Genomic DNA, 26,920 nt, shown 5'->3' on the forward strand with positions numbered 1-26,920 from the left:
GAAACCACAGCTTTGACTATATGGACCTTTGTCAGTAAAGTGATATCTCTGCTTTTTAATATACTGTCTAGGTTGGTCATAGCTTTTCTTCCAAAGAGCAAGTGGCTTTTAATTTCATGGCTGTAGTCACCATTCCCCAGTGACTTTGGAGCCCAAGAAAATAATGTCTGTCACTGTTTCCATTGTTTCCCCATCTATGTGCCATGAAGTGATGGGACTGGATGCCATGATCTTTGTTTTTTGAATATTGAGGTTTAAGCCAGCTTTTTCAGTCTTCTCTTTCAAGAAGCCCTTTAGTTCTTCTTCACTTTCTGCCGTAAGGGTGGTGTCATCTGCATATGAAGTTACTGATATTTCTCCTGGCAATATTGATTCCAGCTTGTGATTCATCCAGCCTGGCATTTTGCATGATGTACTCTGTGTATAAGTTAAATAAGCAGGGTGACAGTATACAGCCTTGATGTACTCCTCTCCCAATTTTGAACCAGTCTGTTGTTCTATGTCCAGTTCTAATTGTTGCTTCTTGATCTGAATATAGGTTTTTTAGGAGGCAGGTAAGGTGGGCTGGTATTCCCATCTCTTTAGGAATTTTCCACAGTTTACTGTGATCCACACAGTCATAGGCTTTTGTGTAGTCAATAAAGCAGAAGTAGATGTTTTTCTGGAATTCTCTTGCTTTCTCTATGATCTAACAGATGTTGCCAATTTGATGTCTGGTTCCTCTTGCCTTTTCTAAATCCAGCTTGTACATCTGGAAATTCTCAGTTCACATACTGCTGAAGCCTAGCTTGAAAGATTTTGAGCATTACCTTGCTAGCATGTGAAATGAGTGCAATTGACTTGAACATTTTTTGGCATTGCCCTTTGGGACTGGAATGAAAACAAATAAATGAAATGAAATGAAATGGGCTATCTGGACACTAATACTTCAAAGATGGTCCAAAAGAAAAGATGAAATTAGGTATTCTATATAAAAGTGACATTATTGATTTACTCGATAGGTCATAAGTGATGAACTGGACTCTTAGCAGGAGTGATGCAATGAGACTGAGTGGAAAATTTAAAACCACCCACAGTACTAAGGTCACAGGATTTAAACTGGCACTATTTTGGGCTCTTCCATACCACTGGGCAGGTTACCTTACCTTTCAAACCCTCAGATTTCTCATCTACATACTTAAGGGCATCCCTTCCACCAGTGACACTTACTGTTTGCACTCTTATTTCTTTCCATTCTCTTGCCTATTTCATCTGGTCACCTCATGCTGCAGAGTAACCCCAATCTTTTCAACAGGAAGGGCTATCATTTATACTCCCCTTGCCACTCTCATGATGCCCCTTCCATGTTTGCATGCAGTATTGTTTTTTAAAGTTGTGTTTAGGAATTTGCATTTAAGCCATACTTAAAAAATTTTTTTTGTACTAACCAAATATTAAAAACTAGCCTACCTTAATTTTCGGTTAGGCTCTCCAGCTTTTACCATAATTTCTATTTGACTTTCTGAACACTAAAATTAGTTTATTACTCTCAGGATGGGGATGCCTGAGTTAAGGGTATATATTACCTACAGTCTTGAAGGAAGTATGACACTAGATGGGACTGGCCCATAGCCTGAACCACAGTGTAGGTAACTTATTCCAAAACCAACACTGGGTCCACCACACTTATTCAGAGTAGAGAGAGATATGACCATGCTTAACACCATTCCTTGGATGATTCAATCCTCAGCCTTGATCAGAAGGCATTCATGTCAACATGCCAAATAGGATGTAGAAGAAATCTATTGAAGCCTCAGATACCTGCCATATCCATTGCTACCTTATTTTTTTTTTTTTTTTTTGCTACCTTATTTTTAATGGTCCTTAAAAAAAAATAAGTTGTAGGCTGAGTGAAACAAAACCAGGCAGCAATACCACAACTGTGTCAAAAAGGTAGAGACACGTGTTAGCAAACTGAGCCAATGGTTCTTCCTTCTCTTTTGGGAAGTACAGCTGAATACAGAGAGTAGGTTGATACCGGGATGTGGGTTGTAACCCTAACCACACTGAGTTATGGTTAAAGTTCTGTCACGAGACATCCAGTGAGTCACAGTCTTGGAAGTGACGGGACTCTACCAAAACTGCTGCTACTCAAACATAGGGTTTATTTGTGAATGCCCAGATATCCTTTCTTCCTCCAAGGAGAGAAACGTTTAACTTTTTTTTTTCTGATTATTAAAGGCAAAGTTTACAGGTCAAATGTGTTTATACACTAAGTGTTTTCTGTCCAATTATAGCACTATACTCTTCATTCACATCTGTCATCTACACACAAAGCACCAAGAGTCTAATATAAAGAGAAGATATTTATTTATTCCTTCAAATCATTATTGTATTGACCCCAACCTTCATAGACTTAAATTTGTTTGGAGAGCAAGAACAAAAAACAAGTCACAATTGCCCAATAAAACAAATGGTATTTTTAAAAAGCACCACATAACTATTTAAAAGGGCAAGAAAGATGTAGAATGTACAGCTATGGAAGACCCCATGAAGAGCATGAGATCTGAGCAAGGTCCTGGAGGATGGAGGGATCTCAAGAAGCAGAGAGGAAATGAAAACACAGGCTGAGGAGAGTGAGGCTGTCATCATGAAGAAGCACAGCATACTCAGGCCCAGTTAAAGAGATGTTACCAGGGGTTATAAGCTTATAAATGTGGTTAGTGCAGGGACAGAAAATGGAAGGGTTTGACTATAGGGCTGAGAGAAACGGGCATTACTAAAAGTGGCAGAGAGCCAAAAAAAAAAGGGAAAATCAACAGGATTTTCTCATTAGATGTGAAGGATAAACAAAGAAAAGTAATGGACTTCCCTAGTGGTACAGTGGATAAGAATTCGCTGCCAATGCAGGGGACATAGGTTCAATCCCTGGTCTGGAAAGATTCCACATGCTGCAGAGCAGTTAAGCCCGTGTGCCGCAACTACTGAGCGTGCACCCTAGAGCCCACACCACAACTATTGAAACCCATTCACCTAGAGCCTGTGGTCCACAACAAGAGAATTCACCACAAGTAGGAGCTTGTGCACCACAATGAAGAGTAGCTGCCGCTCACGGCAACTGAAGAAAGCCTACGTGCAGCAATGTAGACCCAGTGCTGCCAAAAAGGAAAGAAAGAAAAGTATCAAAGATGACTTAAGACAATTTGAATTTCCGTATCTAAGGCATCCTAATTTATATGGTCATGTTTGAGATGCAAATTAGCCATTCAAGCAAAGATATCAAGTAATCAATTGGATAGAAGATCAGGGGAGAAGTCAGGACTGGAGTTACATATTTTGGAGACAGCAGCATACAGAAAGAATTTAAATTTGAGGACTGGGAAGACAGCATAGATAGAGAAAAGAAAGCTTTAGGGCACTCTAAGAGCAGAGGAGAAAAGGCCAACAAGGAAGAGTGAAAAAATTAACACTGAGGTAAAATGAAAAAGCTAAACTGCAACACACAGAAGCCAAGAGATTAAAAAGAATTTTTTTTTTTTTTTTCAAGAAAGAAGAACTGGTCAGCGGTATCAAATACTGCTAAAAACACTGAGTAAGACGGAGACCTGTGAAGAACAGGCCCATTGGAAAAGACCCTGATGCTGGGAAAGAGTGAAGGCAGAAGGAGAAGGGGATGACAGAGGATGAGATGGCTGGGTGCCATCACTGACTCGATGGATATAAGTTTGAGTAAGCTCTGGGAGTTGGTGATGGACAGGGAAGCCCGGCATGCTGCAGTCCATGGGTTCGCAGAGTTGGACATGACTGAGTGACTGCACTGAACTGAAAACAGAGAAAAGTGATCACTGAATTTAGTGGCTGAATAATTCCTTAACGTGAAGGCCCCCTTGTCCTTCCACAGCCTCCTTCTCCCTGGAAAAACAGGCGTCTTGAGTTAATTAGTACAATACATCCCCTACATACGAATGAGTTCCATTTTGAGAACACATTTGGAAATCCAGTATGCTTTTAAGTCCAACAAAGTTAGCCTAGGTACCCAACTAACATAATCAGCTATGTAGTACTATACTGTTACAGGTTTATAATACTTTTCGCACAAATACATAAAAAACAAACATAAAAAAGAAAAAAGTTTAAATCTTATAGTACAGTGCAGCAGGACCAGCTGCATCACTGCTGGTTTTACGCTTGCTTCAGGACATCCTGGGCTTGAAATGCAGTCTGGTGTATCTCAAGCCTACACACAGCACTGCACAGTAAGCATACAAAAGCGCAGCCACTTGTGAAGGATGCGCACACCCCACAATGCGTGGCCACGTGGACACCAGACACGCGAACTAACTTACGTGACTGGACGTGCGAAACGTGTGCATCTTTGAAAGTCTGCAACTTGAAGGCTCGTATGTACAGGACTTACTGTGTAATGCTGGAGTGCTCAGACCCGGGCTGAGTTCCAGAGCTTCCACTCCTAGCCGGGGGGCGGACTCAACTAACCAGCCTGTCCTGAGAGGAGCAGGGAATGGCAGCTAAGGAATGGAAACTGAAACAGGACTCCAAAAACACACACAGTTTGATCTGGTTTTCAAAGACGGGAGAGATTTGAGTGTGTTTAAATGCTGATGGGAAGGGACACCTTTTACCACAAAGAACCCACTACAAGAAAAGATTTTAGAATTTCATTATAATAGGTTAGTTTATTAAGCTTTAAAAAATTATATACAGAAGAAAAACTATGATAAAGTCATAAACTTAATCTCCACCTAATTTCAGAACATATCAACCAAAACAACAACAACAAAAAAAACCCTATCTACCACAATAAGTAGTAACAGTAAATAAATGAAAAGTAGAAAAGTACCTAATCTCTTGGTTATATTAAAACAGTAATTCCAGTATTAAAACACTAGGTACTAAATCATAAAAGCTCAGATATTTTAAAAGCTAAGGAAATCTATAACACAGCTTCCTAAAACCATTTGGAATATGCTCCTAAAACACTTTGAGTCTTTAATACATTCTCAAATCTTAAGTATTTTTTCCCTTTGGTCTTACTGAAGAAATATGCTGTCTAGAGATAAGCTTTCTATAAACTTGTGTACAACAACCACATAAAAAATACTAAAACATTTTAATGTTCACTTCAGAAACTTCTAAAATTTAAAACCGCTCCAAATTAAAATATGACCACTTCAAAGAAAAAGGGATAATTTCAAAGTTAAGACCAAAACAGCTTTTGATACAAACCACTGCATGTTGCAGAAGCAGTAACCTAGTTTCACTTTGAGTGTAGTGTTTGTTGCCCTCAAGGGATCTGCAACTTTCAAGAAAGATTTTTTTTCACTAAATGCCATATAACAGGTAAAGCAGTGGAGAAAAAAAAAGTCAAACACATCTCAATAGTTCAGTTTAAGGAAAGAAAAGCAGACTCCTTATGAACACATACATACACAAACATGCATACATATACATGTATCATACTGACAAACCTATGCTAGTTATTGGCGACAAAACACTAAAATTTTAACTCAAGGCCAACCCATAAAACATGTGGCAATTTAACAATGTGTTTGTGAGGAGCAAAAATCCCTCAGCATCACACAAAATTATTCCTCACTATTTGCTCTGTGGTTCAATAATTGGTCAGGGTTAACCTGAGCAGAGAAAGCTGGTGAAGATGTTCAAATATACAAAGGTATTTCCACACAGAATTCTTAATTACTTTTCCCCAAACATGATTCTCTATATTGAGCTGTGAATGACTGTGCATATTTCAGTAAGACAAAAATTCCAAACATCCATATTTCTGAGCAAACAACCTGTTCCAAGGCACTGTCTCCCTATAAGCTCCAGAGAGGTTACTTTAAGGGTATAAAATAAATTAATTAGTAACAATACACACTTTAAACATTTATATTTTAACTGCACTGGAATGTCTAGAAAATGAGCTTATGAACAACAAAGGCACCAAGCCCAAGAGGAAACGAACAGACTCCTGGCTTGCAGACAAATGAGTGGGTAGAGGAAACATTTATGTGGGGATGATTTTTATATGATGTTTTTCTTAATCTAAAGAAAACCACAGCTCTTCACAGTATATGTGCTATAAATAGATGCAATCAGTCAAAAACCTGAATATTTATTTGCCTACTTTTTTCTTTTTAAATAACTTTTGTCATAACCCAAATCCAATGAGTGATCAAGATAAGCAAGCCAATATGACCAAGCAGGTTGCCCAATCAAAGTCTTACGGACATATGACCAAGACAGATTCTCCTTCACCTGTTTATGCTGAAGAAAATATTTTAAATAGTAATGTGGACTTTTATTGTAATATCTTTAAATATACCTTACTCACCAAAATCAAAGTGTTTTCACACTGGTTCACATCAATGCATAATTTCTATCAACTATTTTTGACAATACTTATTTAAGAAACGTTGAGAGTTTTAATCACATAATTATTGTTCAAGTAACTGCTTCCTCCTTCCCCAGCTCCCCCCTCCCCCGACCAAAACCCCATATCAATCTAAGAATTACGAAGTTCCTGTCAAATGCGTGTAAGTCTCCTTTATAAATAGAGGAAATTAGGGTCCGCTGGCTAAATGGTGAGTGAGAGGGACTCTGAGAATTAAGAAGTAGTTGAGTATATAATTGCTATGCTCTTTTCTCCCTTAAACTAAAATCCAATCAAAGGATATTGTTATTCTTTAGTTGCTAAGTCATGTCTGACTCTCTTGCAACCCGCCAGGCTCCCAGACAAGAATACTAGAGTGGGTTGCCATTTTCTTCTCCAGGGAATCTTCCCCACCCAGGGATTGAACCTGGGATTGAGATTCTTGCTGAGTCTCCTGCACTGTGGGCAGATTCTCTACTGTTGAGCCACTGGAGAAGCCCATAGTCAAAGGTTAGATGACATTTTTTTTGGTGGCGGGGGGAGTGGATGTGAGAGTTGCTGGTAAAGAGGTAATCTACATATTCTAATATTTTTACAATGAACATGTATTATTTCTACACAAATAAACAGAACAACAGATCCTAAACTTAAAAATTAAATGAATTCATCAAATCTATTCAGGTCCAATGTATAAGATCCCTTAGATGCAAGTGTTGATGAAAGCTGGAAGAAAGCGCAAACATAATTTAACAAAGTGTAAAAAACACTTAAATCTACACCAAGCCTCAAAATACCAGCAGATATTCAGTAACACTCAACAAGTATTTAATGAGCACCTACCACATGTGAGGTACCACAGACATAACTACTAACATGCTAATATGATCCCTGGTCTCTGGAAGCTTAAGATATTGCTGATTAGTTTATAAACAGGGTGGCGGTATAGTTCTGATTTGTACCTATTTCTCCCAGGGTAATTATTAATAATGCCCCTCTCACATATCTCCCAGTCTGGACAATAAATTATATGGTTACATATTTATGCAAAAAACAAACATACTATTGTTCCTGCATGGCAACAGGTTTGTAAAATGTGTATCATTTCCAGGTTTTATCTTTTTAAAGTCATTCTATTAATTTTTATTACATGTTAAATTTTAAAAAATTATTTTAGACCTTCATCTCATTCTGATACATACCTGTCATACAGTAAAATAAAAGATTTGCTTCAATCAAGTAAGCGAAAATCAAAATCTGATTTTACCACATCAAAATGTATGCAAAGTAAGTAAACCAAATGAATAAAAAATAAAAACTTTAAAGACTCTAAGCCCCTTGAGATCAGGTAGTTCTTTTTGAAATACTACTTCAGCATTCTCGCCTGTGTCTAGCTCAGTACTGAGAACATACTGAGGTCCAGGTATTTCCCAATAAAAGGAAACAGGACAGGAAACATCTAAGTCTGGAACATCTTGTCATAATGGAAAGCAAAGAAGCTATCAAAGACTACCAAGGTTGTGTCAAAAGACTCAGAAGCCAGCCTGATAAGCTCCTAATGATAAAAACAGGACATCTGAGTTATCAACAATGATGAGCAACAGAGTGCCCTGAAACACATCAAACATGCTTAAATCCACTGGTTACCTTTAGGGGATGCCAGAAGAACAAGCTCATTCTTCTGAAAACTGGTTAGTGAAGGACAAGAGTCAAGCATTCAACTTGCCATTCCTATCAGATCTGTACCTCAAGGAAATTAAATACTTGTTGAGGGGAAATTTCTTTTTATAGAAGTATTCTAATTGAAGAAGAAATTATTTTTGTATCATTTTTCAATCCACAATGAAGTAATAGATATAAACAATGATCATCAGTGGCTGCTGATCAGTACCAAAGAAGAAACAACCAACACTGTACATCTCCTGGTAGAGTTATACACCACCACCTATTACTCTTGCCCCACACCCACAAAAAAACTGCACCTTAATCTGATCCAGTCTATAGATCTAAAAACCAATTTACAGGAAATAAAAAGGGACCAGGAACATGTTAAATGGTGTCACATGGATACAATCAGCACAATCTAGGCTATGGAAGATTATCCAATAAATGACGTGCATTCCTCAACAAAAATCCCAAGGAAAAGGAAAAAGGAAGGAGAACCTATATATTTAAAGAGATTTAATAGACATACTAGCCAATCACTCTTTCTTTGGACCTTAATTCAACATTCTAGCCTGTATCTTAAATGTTGAAAAAACACACTGAAAGAACAATTATGAGTCAATTGGGAAGTACAGACATTGATTACTTAATGATAGTCTGAAAGTTTTTTTAGTATAATGGTATTTGTCTTTTTTAAAAAAGAATTTTCATATATAAAAATAATATGATATGACATCTAGACCACTTCAAAGTAATTGGAGAGAGGAAATTACAGTGAGGGTGGATATATATGAAACAAAATTGTGTGCGTGCTTGGCTGCATCCAACTCTTTGTGACCCCATGGACTGCAGCGCACTGAGCTCCTCTGTCCATGGAATTTTCCAGGCAAGAACACTGTAGTGGGATGCCATTTTCTACTCTGGGGACTCTTTCTGAACCAGGGATAAAACCTGCGGCTCTTGCATCTCCTGCACTGGCAGGTGGATTCTTTACCACGATACCACCTGGGGAGCCCGATGAAATAAGATTAGCCATGTGCTAATAATCGTTGGGCTTCCCTGGTGGCTCAGTGGAGAAAAAAACATTTTATAACTACAATTAACTCTAAATTAACTTTTTGATAAACTAAGGAATTACAGAGGTAAAATACAGTTTGAAAGTCCCCCACATTATGACATTTTCTTTTCCGTAACTTAAATTTCACATCTCTAAAAACTATAATATGAAATGTACCAAGTATGGTATATGTTTGATATAATAAAACTTTAATTCCAAATATGCTAGCACAGAATAATTAAAAAAAGTTAAATATGTTCGAATAAAACAATTTGCCTAGTAAGATCATCACTCAGTCAAGACTGGTTAGACAGTAGACACTACTGTATTCTATACACTAAGTCAACTTTTAATTTTTCAATGAAAGGACAATAAAATTGAACTACAAACTTCTATCTTCATGTGGAACTTACTATGTAGCTCTGGCTACAGGTAAGGTTTTAGGTCTATATTGCTTACATGCATAGCCAACGTTTTATTAAGAACTGGCATTAAAACCGCTTTACATGTGTTCTCTAGCTGATGGACTACACAATACATTCTGTCACCTTCATATACACAGGTCCAACTAAGAAACCATTAGCCAAACAAAGGACGTGTATGCTTATAAACAGAGGCCTACGGGTGAGCAGAAGACCATTTTAGATGATTTTCTAAATCCGCAGTACTATGAGGTCACCAGGATTCTCATCTTCAGTCGGTGCTGTGGGGTTGCTATCACCATAAGTACATTATGTGCTCAGTTGCTCAGTCATGTCTAACTCTTGTGAGTTCATGAACTGTAGCCTACTAGCCTCCTCTGTCCATGGAATTTTCCAGGCAAGAATACTGGAGTGGGTTCCCATTTCCTTTTCCAGGGGATCTTCCTGACCCAGGGATCAGACTCACATCTCTTGAGTCTCCTACGGATTCTTTACCACTGTGCCACCTAGGAAGCCCAAGCAAAAATATTGGAGTGGGTTGCCATTCCCTTCTGCAAGAGATCTTTCTGAGCCAGGTATTGAACCCAGGTTTCCTGCATTGCAGGTGGATTCTTTACTGTTTGAGCCACCAGGAAAGCCCGTAAGTAAGATGGCCCACACCATTTCACCGTATAAAAATCAGACGCAAGCACAAGCCATAGCAACGGTTCTCCACTGTTAAATGAAAAACTACCTTCCTCCTTCCCTGGTTTGCCTTCTCTATCCTGAGTCAGTTCTAAGCTGCATTTTATGGTTCCTAGAACAAGGAAACTACATAATTTTCCTCAGTTCTAGGATGCTATTGATTTTAAGTTCTTATTTTATGGTCAATTTTGTGGAAGGTCCAAATAAATGAAGCAGCTGTAGTTTCTGACTGAGGATCCAAACCTCAGGTTCATTCTGGGCTGTTCCCTCTACCTTACCCCAATACCCAATGAACCAACAAGTCCTGTTTTTAAAAACTGACATGTCCTCCCTATTCCAATTGCTAACATAACCTCTGAGTTCAGGCCCTAATCAACTCATACACACATTACAAGTCTTTCTGCCTCCTTCTTTTAAAACACCTTACACAGAGATTTTCTAAACTACATTTTCCTAAAGAATTTGGATCATGTCATTTCCTAGCTACAAAACCATTATTGGTCTCTAGAGCCTTGGAATGAAGTTCAATACCTTAGCAAAGCGTTCCAAAGCCCTCCTCCATCTCACCCAACTGACTTTTTCAGACTTGGCCCCCCAAATCCTTCTCTCCCACCTAATGTCATCATGCTATTTCTAAAGTGCACTCTGACTTTTTCCACTTCTAAACCTTTGGTTATGTCATTCTTTGTTTCTACCTAGAACATCACCACTCCACCCCTCAACAGCCTATATGACTGTAAAGTTCTAAGTACCATTGCAGACCTAGCTCAAAAGTACCTATCTCCTTCATGAAGCTTTTCTTTTTCTTTTTTTTTTTTCATGAAGCTTTTCTTGACTACCACTTTTGCTTCCAAGGATGCTTAAGGAAGATTTTTATTTACTTATAAAAGGACATGCAAGCTAATAGAACATTCAACAGTTTTGTTTAAGCTGGGAGGAAAGTGATTTTTAAAAATCCATACCCATGTGACGCTGCCAATTTCTTCTGCCTCTTCCATAATGTAAACTGTTTCAATAAATCATTTAAATATAGTGAGTTTGGATGCCACAGTTTGCCTCAGGAGGGATTCTCTGCATTGCAAGTGAAGAGTGAAAGATACCCAAGTAGTACCCCATCTATAATAGTTCAGTTCAGTGCAGTCACTCAGTTATGTCTGACTCTTTGCGACCTCATGGACTGCAGCATGCCAGGCTTCCCTATCTCTCACCAGCTCCCGGAGCTTGCTCAAACTCATGTTCATAGAGTCAGTGATGCCATCCAACCATCTCATCCTGTTGCCCCCTTCTCCTTCCGCCTTCAATCCTTCCCAGCATCAAGGCCTTTTCCAATCAGTCAGTTCTTTGCATCAGGTGGCCAAAATATTGGAGTTTCAGCTTCAGCATCAGTCCTTCCAATGAATATTCAAGGTTGATTTCCTTTAGGATGGACTGGTTTGATCTCCTTGCAGTCCAAGGGACTCTCAAGAGTCTTCTCCAACCACAGTTTGAAGGCATCAATTCTTCGGCACTCAGCTTTATGGTCCAACTCTCACATCCATACATGACTAATGGAAAAACCACAGCTTTGATTATAATGAATCTTTGTCAGCAAAGTAATGTCTCCGCCTTTTAATATGCGCCTAGGTTGGTCATAGCTTTTCTTCCAAGGAGCAAGCGGCTTTTAATTTGATGATTGCAGTCACCATTCCCCAGTGACTTTGGAGCCCAAGAAAATAATGCCTGTCACTGTTTCCATTGTTTCCCCATCTATTTGCCATGAAGTGATGGGATGAGATGCCATGATCTTAGCTTTTTGAATGTTGAGTTTTAAGGCAGCTTTTTCACTTTCCTCTTACTTTCATCAAGAGGCTCTTTAGTTCCTCTTTGCTTTCTGTCCTAAGGGTGGTGTCCTCTGCATATCTGAGCTTATTGATATTTCTCCCGGCAATCCTGATTCCAACTTGTGCTTCATCCAGCCCAGCATTTCACATGATGCACTCTGCATATAAGTTAAATAAGCAGGGTGACAATATACAGACTTGATGTACTCCTTTCCCAATTTTGAACCAGTCCATTGTTCTACATCCAGTTCTAATTGTTGCTTCTTGACCTGCACGCAGATTTCTCAGGAGGCAGGTAAGGTGGTCTGGTATTCCCATCTCTTTTAAGAATTTTCCAGTTTGTTGTGATTTACATAGTTAAAGGCTTTAGAGTAGTCAATGAAGCAGATGTTTTTCTGGAATTCTCTTGCTTTTCCTATGACCCAACAGATGTTGGCAATTTGATCTCCAATTCCTCTGTCTTTTCTAAATCCAGTTTGAACATCTGGAAGCTCACGTACTGTTGAAGCCTAGCTTGGAGCATTTTCAGCATTACTTTTCTAGCATGTGAAATGAGTGCAACTGTGTGGCAGTCTGAACATTCTTTGGCATTGCCTTTTTTTGGGATTGGAATGAAGACTGACCTATAAATGGTATTCTGCTGCAAAACCAGCACCATTTTCTCTTTTAAGAATCGCTTAATATCTATATTCTCTCAGAGCCAGACAGTGCAACTATCCAGCACAAGTTAATTTCTTAGTAAAATAAAAGGTAGCTATGTGCTTCTGGAGATAGGGACTTGTAACTGGACTGAAAAGGGTATCACTGTGCAAGAACTATACTTATTCATATTATAAATTATGCTTCTGCATGGTCACAAGAAGGGTGGGGGAAAAGACCTCCAAACCTACCCCAATACAGCCTTGGGCAGACATCTGTGAACATCAAAAGGTAACTTTCAAAGATAACAACGTCAAAGATAGTTTAAATTTATCTAGACAAATATAGAGATACATTATACATGGTACAAATGTACAATGTATGACTAAAATTAATCTATGAACAGATATTCAAGCTTATTTAAGCACAGAGTTTAAAAGCTTGATTTAGGATGTTTCCAAACAGAAAAAGAGTATTAGTTGAAAAATTAGTGAAATCTGAACTAAATCTGGAGTTAAGCTGATAGTAATGTACCAGCACTGGTTTCTTGGTGTATGTAAGACTTTAACAATAACATAACTAGATGAAGAGAACCATATTCAGTATTTTGTAATAATGTATAAGGGAAAATAATTTAGAAAAAAAAAAAAGATGAATATCTGAATCACGTTGCTATATACCTGAAACTAACACAACACTGTAGATCAATTATACTTCAACAAAAATACAGTTAAAGTTTTTAAAAAAGAATGAATATATGAGAAAAGTGTCTCAAAATCCTATTTGTTATTGTTGCTGTTCAGTTATTAAGTTGTCTGACTCTTTGCAACCCCATGGACTGCAGCACGCCAGGCTCCCCTGCTATCCTTCACTATCTCCTGGAGATTGCTCAAATTCATGTCCAAAATCCTATACAAAGGTTATAATTATTACTATGCTTTGTGTTTATATGATTTTCAACTTTATCCATAAGATATAATCATTGGGAATATTTTCATATTCTACCTTTATTATAACTAAATGTGAACAAAATGTCAACACAGTGAAGTAATTTTCAAATGCTAATTTTCAGTTTGCCAAATATACAATAAAAATGTACCAACTTTAATGTTCTTACCATTTTATTTTACCTGTTCTAACAATTATAAGAGAACAATGAATTTAGCTAAAAATAATTACAGATTCATTTCTCTAATACAAAGTACTCAACTTTTAAAATCTATGTATAGCAAGTAATAAGCTAAGAAATATTGATATGTAATTGCTTTTTAAGTAATAATTTGTTTTCAATTTGGTTCAGAGTAATGTGAAAGACTAAATTATATTATTTTAATGGCTGTTAGGTAAACTCTCAGTATCAGAATTAGGTTAGGAAACGGAAACACAGTCATAGAAAAAAACAAACCTTTAGAAGTACTGGACCTTAAACTCCAGTATTCCATAAACCACAAGAAGACTATAAAGTTATTTAAGATTATCAATCGCATTTATAATATTTCTATAGACAGTTGTACTGTGTTACTGTAACATTTTTAAGTATATATTATAACCTATTATTCCATAAACCACAAGAAGACTATAAAGTTATTTAAGATTATCAATCGCATTTATAATATTTCTATAGACAGTTGTACTGTGTTACTGTAACATTTTTAAGTATATATTATAACCTAAGGCTTTCTTTTTATAACCAAGAAATAAATGCATATACATTCATCTTAAGAAAAAAGAGAGAACTGGTTGAGGTTGATATACAAGTACCTGTTTTAGTCTACAAACAATAAATGCTGGAGAGGGTGCGGAGAAAAAGGAACCCTCTTACACTGTCGGTGGGAATGCAAACTAGTACAGCCACTATGGAGAACAGTGTGGAGATTCCTTAAAAAACTGGAAATAGAACTGCCATACGACCCAGCAATCCCACTGCTGAGCATACACACCGAGGAAACCAGAACTGAAAGAGACACGTGTACATCGTGTCATCGATGTTCATCGCAGCACTGTTTACAATAGCCAGGACGTGGAAGCAACATAGATGTCCATTGGCAGACGAATGGATAAGAAAGCTGTGGTACATATACACAATGGAATTACTCCACTATTAAAAAGAATGCATTTGAATCAGTTCTAATGAGGTGGATGAAACTGGAGCCTATTATAGAGAGCGAAGTAAGAAAGAAAAACACCAACACAGTATATTTACACGTATATACCGAATTTAGAAAGATGGTAACGATGACCCTATATGCGAGACAGCAAAAGAGACACAGATGTAAAGAACAGACTTTTGGACTCTGTGGGAGAAGGTGAGGGTGGGATGATTTGAGAGAATAGCATTGAAAACAAGTATATTAACATATGTGAAATAGATCACCAGTCCAGGTCCAATGCACGAGGCAGGGTGCTCAGGGCTGATGCACTGGGATGACCCTGAAGGATGGGATGGGGAAGGACGTGGGAGGGAGGGTCAGGATGGGGAACACATGTACACCCATGGCTGATTCATGTGAATGTATGGCAAAAACCACCATAATATTGTAAAGTAATTAGCCTCCAATTAAAATAAATTTTTTAAAAAGTACCTGTTTCGCATCTTTTCTATGAATCTAAAATTATTCCAAATTTTAATTTTTTTTAATTTTAAAAAAGAGAGCTTACAGGGGTAATACAAATTGAGGTATAACCACATTAATGAAAAGATTTTCTTTGAATTAAAAAAAAACAAACTGCTTTATTAGTTTTTCTCAAAAGTGAGGACTTTTTTTTTTTCTTTTCATTTATTTTTATTAGTTGGAAGCTAATTACTTTACAAAAAGTGAAGGCTTTTAAAACTTTTTTTCCCATGCCATGTGGCTTGCAGGACTTCAGCTCCCCAACCAGGGACTGAACTGCGGCCTTCAGCAGTGGAAGTACAGAGTCCTAACCACTGGATCACTAGGGAATTCCCTAAAAAACTTTAAAAGAAAAAAACACTGCTTTTTTAACTTTGATGTTTTTCAACATTTCCAGATTTACTTGGTAAAGACTATCAATTACCAAATGGACTGAGTTTTTCCAGCAGGATCCACCTATAAACATGTATAGATATGTTTTATGGCTTAAATCCCAAACTGGCTAATGCCCAAGATAACTGGACTTCTGACAGCAGCTGGTTTGGCCAATATAGACCAGAATGCTATGTGAGTATGGAATAACCTTCATTAGAGCAACTCAGCACTATTTTCCTAAGTGTGAAGTGTGCATATTTTTGGACCCAGCTATCGAGAATTCCTCATTAATAGATAATAACACAAATATAAAAAGATATGTATACAAGGTATTCATTTTATAGCACTACTTAATATAACAAAAACTTGAAACATAAATAATGATACACACACACAAAAATAAAAAATAACAATAATGATACACACAGATCCTGGCATACTACACAGTCATTCGAATGATGATGTAGGTTTATATTAACTGACACAGAAATATGTCCACATGAGGAAAAATAAGAGTAAAAGTACATGTGCGAATGGAATCATGCAATCCTACTATGTAAAACTATGCACATACAACTATGCATATGTATGCTCACACTGAGAGATACCTAGGATGGGGTAAAGATGAAGGAGATCTTTTGTTTCTTCATATTTTTCTGTAATCTTTAAATAATTTTGGATAAGCTTGTATAATTCTTTAGAAAAATAATAAATTATTCTTCATATAACACTATAGAAGCAATTTGTTTCACACTCAAGTAAGACACTAAGTACCCAAATACGTAATTAAAAAAAAATGATCCCCTGTTCATGACTGAAAATGGTAAAATATTTGTTGCTGAACTTACTGTAAACAATAGCCCTAGAAAGCTGAGAAATAGTTCTATTATGAAAACATCCAACATCAGCCAAAGACTCTAGGTTGTCAACATTAACTGCAACATTAGCTATGTAATTTTGGCTTATAGACATGACAGACACATCTCAGTATTATAATGCTTAGCTAGAGCTAAATTACAGTTATAAATATCAAGTTTTTTCACAGAGTCTACTTACAAATAGACATATATTGTTTATAGTGTTTATACCTTAGCTTAGCTCTGTCAAAAGATTTTTTTGCACAAGCAACACCAATCTGTCCTGTTGCCAAGGATTTATGCTTCCATACCAATGAACTGGGGAGCTGCAAGACAACTTACAACATATTCAATATTCTCTATTATATGAGACATGCAAAGAAAAATGAGGCTTTAAAATGTTAAATGGCTCCGGTAAGGTCAACAGCTAGTTGATGGCACAGCTTGGTCTATTACCCAGATTCTGGTCCTAAGTGTCAAAATGAATTATTTCTACATACTCATTAAGACACAGGCTTCCCTGGTAGCTCAGATAGTAAAAAATCTGCCTGAAATGCAGGAGAACCGGGCTCAATCACTGGGTCGGGAAGATCCCCTGGAGAAGGGAACGGATACCCACTCCAGTATTCTTGCCTGGAGAATTCCCTGGATAGAGGAGCCTGGTGGGCTATAGTCCATGGTTTGCAAAGAGTTGGACATGACTGTGTGACTAACACTTTCACACACACACACATTAGGACAGTGAAGATAAAAAATACAATTTCAACTGTCAGCAAAGATGCAGAACAAACAAGACTTTCCTATGTTACTGGTGGAGATACAAAAGGGCACACTCTCTCTGGAAAACAGTTTGGCAGTTTGTTACAAAGTTAAACACACACACCATATCATCAAGCGATCCCATTCCTAGGTATTTACTCTAGAGATATGAGAATTTATATTCACCCAAAACTAGAAACAATCCAAATATCCTTCAAGAATGAATAAACAATCTGTGGTATACCCACACAATAGGATATTACTTGGTGATAAAAAGGAACAAACTGTTGATAAAAAAACTTGGATGAATCTCATAGGCATTATGCTAAGTGGAGGAAGATAGTCTCAAAAGGTTACATACTGACTGATCCTATTTACAGAGCACTTTTCAAAAGAGAAAACTATAGAGATGGACAACAGATCAATGGTTGCCAGAGTGGAGGGTGGAGGAAGAGTACCAATGCAAAGGGATTACAGGAGAGTCTTGAGTGATGGATTTGTTCTGTATCCCGATGTGGTGGTGGTAACATGAATCTATACAGGCACTGATACAAAGAACAGCACACATGCCAAAATATCAATTTTACTGTACATTAATTTAAAAAATAAAACAGGGACTCCCCTGCTGGTCCAGTGGTTAGGACTTCAGGCTTCCACTGCAGGGGCACAGATTTGATCCCTGGTCGGGGAACTAGGATACTACACACTACGTGGCATGGCCCAAATATATATTTTTTAATAACAATTTAACGAAATTACTTACATAGTCTCTGGCTTCTAAAAGCCAGAAATATTTATGGATTTTTAAATTTAATTTTAAAACTAATTTTTCAATTACCAAAATAAAATCATTTGATGGGTCTTTTCCTACAAAATCTCAACACCAAGAAAAGAATACATTCACTTTGGCAAGTTACATAACCTCACTTTGTCTTAATTTCCCTGTTGAAAAATGGCGATAATGATACCTACCTCAAAGGGTTATATGAGGATTAAATGGTAGGTAAATAAAGAAAAATACAGACATATTCACAACATACATAACTTTGGGTATGGAAATGAAAGACAACTCCAACCAAATAACTTTTAAGTTTTGTCCTTCCATTCAACCAGGTTCTGATGATTGCTTTTCTGACAGAGCTATCTCTGAAATATAGTGCAAGCCCAGAGTCTGATTTTCACACAGAGGTAAAAATTCACCATTGAGTCCTTGATGTATTTTTATTCTATAACCATTTTACACAAGTAAATTGTTATTTAAACCACACTTTGTGTTAAAGGTCATGCTGTATATGTTTATTACATTTGTATATGTTTATATGTATTTGCATATATTTCTTAGTCCACTCAATTCTACAAGTAGCCAGTGCTTGACTGTATGTGTGTGTGTATTAAGTAATAATAGGTGTCCCATCTTTTAGAAGAACATAGTTTAAATGCTAGGCAAAGTAAGAATCCAATTTTAACCTTTCCAAAGTTTCATCTTTAAGAATTAACTCTCTTTATGCAATAACTGGGCTTCCCTGGTGAGGTTGAACGGTAAAGAATCTGTCTGCCAATGCAGGAGATGCAGGTTCAATTTCTAAGCCAGGAAGATCCCCTGGAGAAAGAAATGGCAACCCACTCCAGTATTCTTGCTGGGGAAATCTCACAGACAGAGGAACCTATCTGTGGGTTACAGTCCATGAGGTCTCAAAAGAGTCAGACACAACTTAGCGACTAAACAACAATAATGTAACAACTAAGGCCATAACTATGATGATTTCCTTCATGCCACATTTCTTAACACTTCAAACTCATACCATTAAGCACAGCTTTTCATTTTACCACTCCCCCCATCCCCATTTAATCCAGTAAGCATTTGTTTAGCATCAACTTCAAGAAAATACTTGTTGTTAAGTTCTACTTAGGGCAGTGATATTCAAACTGTCTGTCCCGACCCAATTTTTACAAATGAAACAGTGTAAAATAACAGACTATCTCACAGATGGTAAGGCTAAGTACTGTTTCTGGATCTTTGTTTCAGTTGTAGGTGATGGAACACATGTGAGGGAATACATGTGGGCATGCACATACTGCTTCTCTCTGTGGATCATGGTCCAGAAGTTTGAGAAACAGTGTTACAGAGAATTAAATAAACACCAGTTCTAGATTTAGAAGAGTCCAACCCTGCAACATCTGTGGACATCTCTTTAGGACTCTGTACCACCTGACCTTAGAGACATAAGTCATCTTTAAAGAAAAAAATCTTAACTTTCCATTTGAGGTGATGAAAAGGCTGAGGAGTTTCTGAAAGGCAGAAAAAACTACCTTTTGGATACAGTTTCAATTCACAAGTTGGAATGGATGCATAAGTGTATAGGTTGTTTACCACAATCTGACAGGAGGAAACTAGCAAATTGAAATGATATAATTTTAAATCAGAAAAATTTTTTAGTATACACATGCAAGGATCAAAAATTTTAAGTACAGAAGAGAATATAGTGAATACAGCAGTATTACTCATGATAGCTACACCAGAAACAATCCAAATGTCCATTGATGGTAGAATGGAGAAATAAATTATAATGTATGTATACAATGAAATATTATATGAGAATAAATGAAGTACTGTTACACACAATATGAGTGAATCTTATAAGCCATACTCAAATGAGTACATACTGTATTACACTTACATATGGCCTAGAGATTTTTCACAATAATAGATCGCTTCTTCATTCTTTTTTGTAGCCATATAAAATTTACTCAATTGCATGAATATACACTAACTTATGTATCCAATTCTTACTACAAGGATTTAGGATTTTCCCCAACACTTACTGAGTTAATTTAAATGACTTTGTATGCCTAGTGCGTATGCCTGGTATGCTGAAGAAAACTGAAGAGCTCAGGATGCTTCAGGCAAGGTTAAGTTCAAACTTGTTCAGTCACTCATTCATGTCTGACTCTTTGTAACCCCATGGACTGCAGCACACCAGGTTTCCCTGTCCTTCACCATCTCCTGGAGTTTCCCCAAACTCATGTCCATTGAGTCGGTGATGCCAATCAATCATCTCATATTCTATTGTCCCCTTCTCTGCCTGCCTTCAATCTTTCCCATCATTAGGGTCTTTTCCAATGAGTTGGCTCTTCAAATCAGATGGCCAAAGTATTGGAGCATCAGCTTCAGCAACAGTCCTTCCAATGAATATTCAGGGTTGATTTCCTTTAGGATTGACTGGTTTGGTCTACTTGTCCAAGGGACTCTCAAAAGTCTTCTCCAGCACCACAATTCGAAGGCATCAATTCTTTGGCACTCAGCCTTCTTTATGGTCCAGCTCTCACATTCATACATGACTACTGGAAAAACCATAGCTCTGACTAAACAGATCTTTAGAGGCACAGTAAAGTCTCTGCTTTTCAAGACGCTGTCTATGTTTGTCATTGTTTTTCTTCCAAGGAGCAAGTGGCTTTTAATTATGGCTACAGTCACTATCTGCAGTGATTTTGGAGTTCACTGTTTCCACTGCTTCCCCATCTATTTGCCATGAAGTGATGGGACCAGATGCCATGATCTTAATTTTTTGAATGTTGAGTTTCAAGCTAGCTTTTTCACTCTCCACTTTCACCTTTATCAAGATGCTCTTTAATCTCTTTAATTCTTCTTCGCTTTCTGCCATAAGGGTGCCGTCATCAGTATATCTGAGGTTATTGATATTTCTCCCCTCAATCCTGATTCCAGCTTATGATTCATTCAGCCAGGTGTTTCACATGATGTACTCTGCACATAAGTTAAATAAGCAGGTTGATAATATATAGCCTTAACATACTCCTTTCCCAATTTTGAACCAATCTGTTTTTCCATGTCTGGTTCTAACTGTTGCTTCTTGACCTGCATATAGGTTTCTCAAGAGACAGGTAAAGTGGTCTTGTATTCCCATTTCTTTAAGAATTTTCCAGTTTGTTGTGATCTACACAGTCAAATGCTTTAGTGTAGTCAATGAAGCAGAAGTAAGATGTTTTTCTGGAATTCTCTTGCTTTTTCTATGATCCAATGGATGTTGGCAATCTGATCTCTGATTCTTCTGCCTTTTCTAAATCCAGCTTGTACATCTGGAATTTCTTAGTTCACAAACTGTTGAAGCCAACCTTAAAGGATTTTGAGCATTACTTTTCCAGTATGTGAAATGAGTGCAATTCTGTGGTAGTTTGAACATTCTTTGGCATTGACCTTCTTTGGGACTGGAATGAAAAATGACCTTTTCCAGTCCTGTGGTCACTGCTGAGTTTTCCAAATTTGCTGGCATATTGAGTGCAGCACTTTAACAGCATCATCTTTGAGGATTTGAAATAATTCAGCTGGAATTCTATCACCTCCACTATCTTTGTAGTGATGCTTCCAAAGGCCCACTTGACTTCACACTCCAGGATGTCTGGCTCTAGGAGAGTGATCACACCATTGTGGTTATCCAGGTCATTAAGATCTTTTTTGTTCAAACTCCAGCTGTTAGTATATTAATATAGGAAAAGTCCATGGGCAGCTGGGACATAGTTTTAAGAGGAACTGGGGGAAAAACCAGATTTATCTACAAAACTGAGGTCATAAGTGCTCTCCCTGCCAACCCCTCAAGAAACAAAACAGCACTTTACTGTACTATTTTTTGCATTTCAATATTCATAGGTCACTGATATTATCCTAGATATATTAAAATGATATATTCAAAAGGGTAAAAACAATTTATAAGGGCCTAGTTATAAATCTCATTTTATAGCTCACACAGTATAATTAAGAAGTTATATTCTGGGACTTCCCTGGTGGTCCAGTGGTAAAGAATTCACTTGCCAATGCAGAAGACACAAGTTTAATCCCTGGTCCAGGAAGATCCCACATGCTGTGGAGCAACTAAGCCTGTGTGCCACAACTACTGAAGTCCCTGCACCTAGAGCTTCTGCTCCCCGAGAGAAACCACGACAGTGAGAATCCCATGCACCGCAACTCTAGAGCAGTCCCTGCTCAACGCAACTAGAGAAAGCCCACAGGCAGCAACTAAGGCCCGGCGCAGCGAAAAATAAAAAATTTTTAAAAGATTATTTTAAAAAAGAAGTTATATTCCATTGAATCCCCTGAACTGAATCTAAATCACAAAGCTGAAAGTATAAATGTGTTGAAGATTATATTCTACACTAGAATTGAAGTCAAAAGGAATCACCCACACTGCCTATCTTGGTGAAATCCAAGTAGAGTCACAATTCTCTGATACCATGGTCTTTACTTCCATGGAAAAGACCAAAAATCATGCTCAGGAGCCATTCTTTGCATTATTTCCATTCTTATTCTCTTCCAACAATCCCTTCTCACCACATACCAACTGGTGTAATGAGAAACTGACAAAAGCAACAAGCCATCTACTGAGCCATCTGACTCCAGTAAACTAGACAGAAAAAAAAAAAATAGCACCACTTCCAAAAAAAAGTTTACTTTGCAAAATATATTATAGTTTAGAAAAAATTATGTTAACTCAATCATCTAAACCTTATTTAGTCAGTGGGTTCACAAAGTATAAATGCTGCTGTTATACATTCTGGCCAAGGCTAAGTTTTTTTCAAGTGTTCTGCAAAGTCTAAGGTGAGTCTAAGACCATTACTTGCCAATTCCTCTTTATCAGCAATCCAATACTAGTGACTGATTCCACTGATGGGCAAACCCCTAAGTGGCTCAATGATAAAAGAAAATAAGGCTTAGCAGATTCCCTTGAGCTATTTCCTAATGCATTACTGATGTCCCTACCTTATTGGAAAAGTCTCTAGCTAACTCTTGGGTTATGGACTTATTATAGTGATAGTCTGCAAAAATGACAGAATAATTTAATTCTATAGAACTCAAGAAACCCTATTTTAAAAGTTCTGTGTATTGAATAAAACCGTATATGTTCCCTGAAATTACTTTTCAAAGTAACTAGAATCGTAAACTATGTTTATGTATGTGAAGTCGCTCAGTCGTGTCTGACTCTTTGCGACCCCATGGACTGTAGCCTACCAGGCTCCTCCATCCATCCATGGGATTTTCCAGGCAAGAGTACTGGAGTGGGTTGCCATTTAAAAAAAAATAATGTATTTTACCATAAACTTGCCTTTTTGACTAAAAACAATGCTGGGAACTATATACACAACCTAAAGGTATAGGTCTAAAGTGGAGAGCTGATCAAATTTGACAGGTAAGGGACCTTACTTTTCTTCCCTTCACCCATTAAAGCAAAAATGCCTTAGGCACTCAAACTTATAGCCCTAATAATAGTTTATGATCAAAACCTCAGAAGAGCAATGAGAATTTGGTTTTTTTTTTTTTTTGAGAATTTTTTAAGAAAAAAGTTCATAAGTTTTTTCAAATATCAAAGATAACTGCTATATAAACAAACAGATTAACTAAAATAAGCATCTGATGTCTTCACTGATTCCACCAAGCATTTATGACTTGCATTAACCATGAAAATTTACACAAGGCTTTGCACGTGATTCAACTCTGGACACAGAACTCATTGAGCTACATTAGTGTCCTAAAACACCCCTTTCACCACGTAAGCTCTGAAAAGGCTTAAAACAAGCACAGCCTGTGGGTTAACACTGTTGAATTTGGAGCTAAGTTTTATTGTCTCCACCAAGTTCAGCCAGCCATAGAGCAACAAATCAAAGTTCCAACAAGCACGGTGCACCTGCAAGACTTAGGCATGCACCAAGTTAAATATTTGCAATTTTTTCATCTCAAATTGGTACAAATTAAAGTATGCAGATTGCAGCACCAGAATTCTAAATCCTGTAAGCCAAAATGATCAGTAGTTTCACTCCCATATCACTCCTGTCCTACTATTGAGTCCTTAATGTGTATATGTGCCTGTGTTCCAGAAGTTCATATACATTATCTCTAATATCATAACAAACCCCATTCTTCTGATGAGGAAACTGAGGCTAGAGAGAGGTCAAGGTGACTAGTCCAATGCTGTAAAGGCAGCGGAGCTTTATTCAACCCTAGTTCTGCCTGGCTCCGAAGAACCATCTCCCTGATCCTCCCTCAGTGAAAGTCACTAACTCCAACACCAACTAACTTTTATTAAAATAAATTCTGCTTATCAAAATCATTTTACCAAAATGCTGTCTGAAATGATGACAATAGATGAGAAAAACATCATACCTAAAACAGTAGCGTAAGACTCAGGAATTCCTGGCGAGGAAATGCAGTCACCTCCTTTAGTTCCAAAGGCTATGATTCAAAATACGAGAGAATCCAGTTGAGTTCTTTTTTGCTTCTGGTTGTCTCTCAACTGACTTTTTAGAACAAGGGAAATGAAACTCAAGAGTATATTCACATTTTGGTGAAATTTTCTGAAACTCTTGAGAAAAGGGTGATTTGTTTTTTAAATGGTTCACTTTTACAAGTTTGCTTCTTCGAAAGGTTCCAGACATTCAAAAACAAAATCACATCAGCAGCATTACTAATCAACTTTTTTCTACAGACTTGAAAAGTATTTTCTTACCACACTACAAGATTACTTCCCATACTGAGAGCAGAAATGGAAACAGCTCTGGGTGTCACGCATCAGATCTTGAGGCCACAGTTGCAGAAAGTAGGTGCTGTTTCCCTTGAGCAGAAGCTGCTGATCTGAAACCTCCTAAGGGAAGGGTGTCTGAAGAAGAGCGTTGAAAAAACTACAGCAAGCTGCTTGTGTTAATGAGAGTGAGCTGCCGGCACCACTACTCCGGGTTTCACTGCTATGCAATTGTTTTCCAGCTTCCAAGCTCTGAATTTGGCAGAGAGAATGCTGTTCTCACAGCCATATGAGTTATATGATCAGCTGCTTTGTGGTGTGTGGGTGTTTACCTAGGTAAGTGACTGGTTAGAAGAGGCTCTGTGATGTTAAATCAAGGAAGCACACTGTCCCCTGAGATTTTAATGATTTGTCATATACTACAGAGAAAGAAAAGTAACATATTTGCAATTGTGAAATTCCTTGGGCTTACAATAGGCAAATAATTTCTGACAGTAAAACTTTAGGCATGACATGAAAAAATATATATAACCTGCAATATATGCCACCTCAATCATGTTTATTAGATAATAAAAATGCAATATTTGCAATCTCAGCATGCTTTGAAATTTCATAGGATATACTGCATAATTATTAGAATAAATGCTATCCTTCAGGTGAATGAAACAGGTTTTATACAAGATTCCAAGGCTCCCTTGCCATCCAAACTGCTGTTAATACCATAAATTCCTTAGCCTCTCAGAAACTCCAAAATACCAAAAATATGAAAGTCCTAAAGGATTTTGTAAGTGAAAAATATTACCAGAATTACAAGCTCCTGGAGAGCTGGGGGCCTGTTTCTTTTATCTCACTGCCCATCATAACACTATCACACACTGTCTCCTGACTGAGATATGGTCAAAAGGCAAAGGCTGAGGGCAGGGTGATTTAAACAAGAATAGTTGATATTTATGCCCTGCTTATTGTAGAACGGTGCAACATTCATACCTAGTTCTAGATTTTAAACATGGAGACTGAATTTCCTTATTATAATTAAATCCTTCCATTAAAACAAAATTTAAAAACGGATGATTCTGATGGTAATACCACCCTGAAAAAAAAGACATGAAATCACATTTAATAAAGCTGAAAAATCTTCACAGAGCAGGTACTCTACCATGGGAAAGATAAGGCCTTCTTTTAAGAGATCAGATCAACCTCAAACAACACAAAATGATTCCAGATAGGCATTAGAAAACAGACCACTGATTCTGCTGTTGAAATCTGCTACAATTAGAAGATAGTGCCAGGCACATTTAGACACATTACTTTGACTCCAGTTTTAACTTTTTCTGAAATTCTCACATACATTTCTTTACTGAAAGACAGTGAAATGATACCATACAAATACCTAACTCACTGTAATTAAAGAACAAAACGCAAGGATGCATATTTCATCTAGTTTGTTGCTTACTGCTCAGGACCAAAGTAATGCCAATCCTCAAGAAAGAAATAAAGCAAAACACAAAACTCAAAGTCCTTTCAATACAGATTTTAACCTCAGGGCCCAGGACCAGGCTCAAGATGACAGTAATTGCATACAAAATTATGAGTGTCTATTTCCCCTGGAAGAGGGTCCTAAAGGCTTCCATGAATCCAAAGAGAGGTTAGGAACCACTAAAACAGACATTTTCAGAATCCCGAAAACGCAGCAGTGTACATTTTCAACAAAATTATACTAAAGGCAGTATCTATCTGAATATATGTGACAGTCCTGATACAAACATCCCAGATGCCTACCAGCCCTTTCACAGTACAGCTCACCACTCTCAAATCAGCCCTACATGGGAACACAACCAGCATTCAGGGCACACACTCTCACACGCCAGCCACAGCAGCTCTTCATTCCCTAAGCACACACATGTTGTCAACAAAGCATGTGCTATTTGCCATTCCCAGAACAATACAGACCATGCCATCTCTGGAAAAGAAAACAAACACATTCGTCCCCAAATATTACCCTATATATTTACTATGCCTTGACCACAGATGTTAAACATTACAACAAAACAAACGAAATTTAAAAAAAAATGAAATTCCCACACACCATACGTAATTAACTGGGGGAAAAAACCCATCACTCAGGTATTACTGGGGA

At 37.4% G+C, this 26,920-nt stretch overlaps 1 protein-coding gene across 2 annotated transcripts in view; it reads right to left on the minus strand.

Moving 5' to 3' along the window:
- Window positions 1-26,920, minus strand: part of ZNF652 (zinc finger protein 652) — a 63,544-nt gene that overhangs the window by 35,287 nt on the left and 1,337 nt on the right. The window contains exon 1 of one of the 2 annotated variants that reach the window (XM_065911028.1): window positions 24,429-24,473. The exons of the other annotated variant lie outside the window; for it this stretch is intronic. The gene's annotated coding sequence lies outside the window, so the exon portion shown is untranslated. Of the gene's footprint in view, window positions 1-24,428; window positions 24,474-26,920 lie in introns of those variants that run through there. 2 annotated transcript variants of the gene reach the window in all.

This window comes from Muntiacus reevesi, chromosome 18, assembly GCF_963930625.1.
Source record: "Muntiacus reevesi chromosome 18, mMunRee1.1, whole genome shotgun sequence".
NCBI lineage: Eukaryota > Metazoa > Chordata > Mammalia > Artiodactyla > Cervidae > Muntiacus > Muntiacus reevesi.